General features: G+C 46.0%; 1 pseudogene; it reads right to left on the minus strand.

The window, feature by feature from the left end:
- Positions 1-3,467: 3,467 nt before the first annotated feature.
- LOC102258329 overlaps positions 3,468-4,205 on the minus strand; it is a 34,393-nt pseudogene continuing 33,655 nt past the window's right edge.

A 4,205-nucleotide genomic window follows, 5' to 3' on the forward strand; every position in this document is an offset into this window, starting at 1 on the left:
GGTCCCCACTGGGGTGCCTGGCCAGCCTGGATGAGGGGATGATGGCTGTTTGCAGCTGGTCACACACCCTTCAGGGTGGGGGTCCCCACTGGGGTGCTTGGCCAGTCTGGGTGAGGGGCTGAGGGCTGCTTTCAGGCTGGCGGTTGTTGACTGAAGCTCCCAACCGCTCCTTTTTTTCTTTTTTTTTTTTTTTTTGGCCAGCTTTAGCTCTGGGGCCTTGCTGCTGAAAACATAGATACAATGTTGCGGTCCGAGCCCGGCTGAATGGAAGCCCTTTTCTGGGGTTTTGTTTAGCTTCTTATTTGCAACATAGTATATAGTTGCTTAGAGTTGCAACTGAGAGGCTGGCAAGTGAGGCGGGGAACGTTGGAGTCTGCAGCAAGCAAGCCTCCCTGCTCGCTTCAGTGCCTGGCTGCTGGCTGCCATCTTGGCTGACAGTTAATTTGCATATACTCACTGATTAGCCAATGAAAAGGGTAGCGGTCGTACGCCAATTACCATGTTTCTCTTTTATTAGTGTAGATAATCTATAAAATAATTAGAATACATGCATATATTTCCTTACTCTGGCCTATAGCCAATAGCACCCAGTAGCAATTGGCAAACATAAATTTTGATTTCTGAGACCATTCCCCAATAACAGCAAAAAGTCTTCTTGACGGAATGGGGCAGAACATATATAGATGATGTGGAACATCTTTTTGTATAAAAAACTAAGGAAGTTCTCATAACATAAAGTGAATAAAAGCAAAAGAAAACCACATTAAGGGTGTGAGGAGTACTGAAAGTTACACTAGAGCCAATGGAAAGGACACCCAATGGGTGAAATTTCAAAATTTTTTTGAGGAACAAAATATATCAAAGTCTAAAATAAAGCTCCAAGAATTCATATGGTATAAACGATTGAATAAATAAATAAATGGGGAGAATAGACAAATCTGCCTCCCAAATAATGCTAAATAATTTATGTAGATACTCCACCTTTAAGGATTCATAGCATAAGTCCCCACCCTTAGATTTGGGCTGTTAATAGTGACTTTCTTACAAAGGTTACACACAGTATAGAAAGGGAGAGAAGCATGGTTAACTTTATAGTGGAGAAACCAGAGAAACACTATGTTAAGCCAGATGATCTAGTTAAGCCAGGCGATGATCATGGCACTTTACCTCTGTGGTCTTCCAACCAAAAAACACCTAACCCCAGGCCAATAACAGTAATAAAGATATCGGACAAATCCAAATTGGAGGGCATTCTATAAAATATCTGACCAGTATTTCTCAAAACTGTCAAGGTCAGCAAAATAAAGAAAAAGAAATGAAGGAAAGAAAAAACAAAGGAAGGAAGGAAAGAAATAAAGAGATAGAGATGAGAGAGAGAGAGAGAGAGAGAGAGAGAGAGAGAGAGAGAAAGATCTGAAGCATTGTCGTAGCCAAAGGCGACAAGAGAACTAATTGTAATGTGGTATCCTGGATGGGATCTTTGAAGAGAAAATGACAGTAGATGAAAACAGAAAATCTAAATACAGGTTTGTTAATGTAAAAACATTCAAGCCTGTAAAGAATTTTCGTGAGTTTATTTGAGCCAAACTGTCAACAATTGACGGGAAGCAGAATCTCAATGGATTGGGATAATGCTCCAGAGAATGGCGGTTTTTCTCCTATTTTTATCCATTACAATCAAAGGAGGAGATGTAAATGGGTTACATTAAATCCATTGGTGATAGATTAGGGAGGCAGGAGAAAGCAAAGCGGGGGAAAAAATGATAGACTACTTCTTTTACTTAGGTGGGTAAGGGATAGTTAGCAGTCAACAATTAACATGATAACAATAACAAAGAAGGAATTTGTGGAATCTGCCCTGTGCCCATGGCATTTGATTGTGCCCTGAGAAGTTAAAAAAAAAGGGACTTTTCAAGTTACCCTGACATTTCAAGGATATGTTATCTTACCTGCAAAAAGACAATAGGCTCAGTTAAGCTAAGGATTGACCTTGTTAGGGAAGATACCGGCCTAGGAAGTGACTACCCACCATAACTGCTTTTAGTTAAAGTTTTAATTTCAGACCATCCTTGTGGTTACATACAGGCCTTCCCAGAACTTGTCAGGTTAGCATGTGGCCCCTTTCATCCACAGGCTTGATATTAAATTGATAAAATTGTTCCATATTGATTAATTAATTATAACAAATGTACCATTCTAATGTAAGATGTTAGTAATAGGGGAGTCTGTGTGTGGGGTATAAAGGAACTCTGTGTTTTTTTCATAATTTTGTAAATCAACGATTCTAAAATAAAGTTTATTTATTTATTTATTTATTTATAAATATGGACTTTATAGAAAGGACCAATTCAAAATTGGTCAGATGCCACACGCCAGAGGCTTCCAGAACCACAGGAATGAAAAAATAAGAACAACAACAAAAAAAACAAAACCCAAACACAACAAACAAAAACACCCCAGACCCAATTGCCTGAAAAATCAAGGTCTCAGTTAACCAAAGGCTTTTTCTAAAGAAATATATGTGGCTCAGGGTGGAGACCCTAAAGCCTGAACAAGTACCCAGAGCAGAAGAAAAACAACCAAATTCAGACCCACAGTCCCTGCCCACTGCCCCCCCCCCCAGGCTGTCAAGAACGAGGCAAAGGGCTTCACAGATTTTTTTTTTTTAACTGTGGTGATGGTAACTGGCTTAAATAATGGGAGGAGGGAAATTTTTATAATTCAACTTTCTTTTTTCTTCCCCTTTGGGGGAAGCGGAGAGACTAGTAGCTTGAGGTTAAGGAGAAAACTGATTTTTACTGGCTTTATTTTTATTTTTTTATTTTTTTTATTGCTTAAAGTATTACAAAGGGTATTACATATGTGTCCTTTTTTTTCTTCCCCGCCCTTGACAATCCCCTGGGGAAAACATGTAGAAATGGCAGGCTGCCATGAAACGTACCCAATTTGATCTGTGATGGAAGGCTCTGAATTCCTGAAGAGCAGGTAAGCCCTGGCACAGGTTAGGAGAGGTACCAGCCTTGGGTGCTGCAGCCTCTTGGGAGAAAGAACACAGCTCCAGAGACAGAGAATGGGGATGGCTAGGAGGGAGCAGAAGGGGGCCAGGAGGAGGGAACCCTTAAGTAGTATCAAAATTAGCTGCCATCTGCTCCCTGCTGGTGGGTCCCTGGGGTGTAGAGTGGCAGGAAGGGTGCTAGGGCTGAATGGAGAAGAAACTTGAGATGCTCATAAAAACCACCCTCCCCAAGGGTCCCTGGCCCTGGGTCTTAAGAATAGAAAACCAAGAGGGGTCAGTCAAGCAGAGTGCTTTCTTAGGTCATCCCCCTGAACCCCAGCTCAGTCTGGAGGGGGATGAACACTGCCCGGACTGGGGTAGGGCTAGTGACCAAGTCCTGGCACTCAGCACCCACGGAGAGGGGCGGGCATGGTGGGTTCCCCCCCCTCCCCTGGCTTCACCTCCTCTCCTCCCGGCCAGCCTGGCCCCCGCCCCCACCAGGCCCATTGCAGGGCAGCACCCAGTTATCACACAGACCCAGGCGGCAGCCAGGCGGCTCTGGATCCGCTGGGTGGCAGCACAGCACATCCAGTAGGGGCGTCCCTAAGGCAGGTCATGGTGGTAGGGCTTAGGGCGCCAGCGGCAGAGTGACACACCGCCCTTCTCGCCCTTCTCCTATCCCTTGCGGCACTGCTTACAAGGGTCACCGCGATAGAGGGGGCCTCGGGGGGCCTCGGCTCCAGCGCGAGTCTGTGGCCCAAACACAGAACGCTTCAATGAGGGTCTTGAAGTGGTGACAGGTGCACTTGAGGGCGGCCAGGGCCCGGGTGGGCAGGGAGCTGAAGATCTTGAGCAGCAGGTGCTCGGGAAGCAGAAGCATGTCCTGCCGCGGCTCCAGCAGCCTCTGGATCTTGAAGCGGATTTCCAGGAAGTCCTGTGACACGTGCCGGGACAGGCGGCACAGGGAGGTGTCTGCTGTGCCCTCATTGTCATCTGGGCGTGGTGCAGTGGCTGGCGAGTCTGCTGGGGGTGACTCGGGAGGCCCGTCCGGCCCCCGGGACTGGAGGAAGAAGAGATGGCAGGTGGGGGTGGCTCCTTAGGACTGACCGTCAGGCACACTGTCTCCTCCTTCCCATTCTTGGTACCATCCTTACCAAAGAAGATGCACTCGTCCACCACGCCTGTCACCACCACATCCATGCAGAAGTCC

Source organism: Myotis brandtii, unplaced genomic scaffold, assembly GCF_000412655.1.
Source record: "Myotis brandtii unplaced genomic scaffold, ASM41265v1 scaffold259, whole genome shotgun sequence".
Classification (NCBI taxonomy): domain Eukaryota; kingdom Metazoa; phylum Chordata; class Mammalia; order Chiroptera; family Vespertilionidae; genus Myotis; species Myotis brandtii.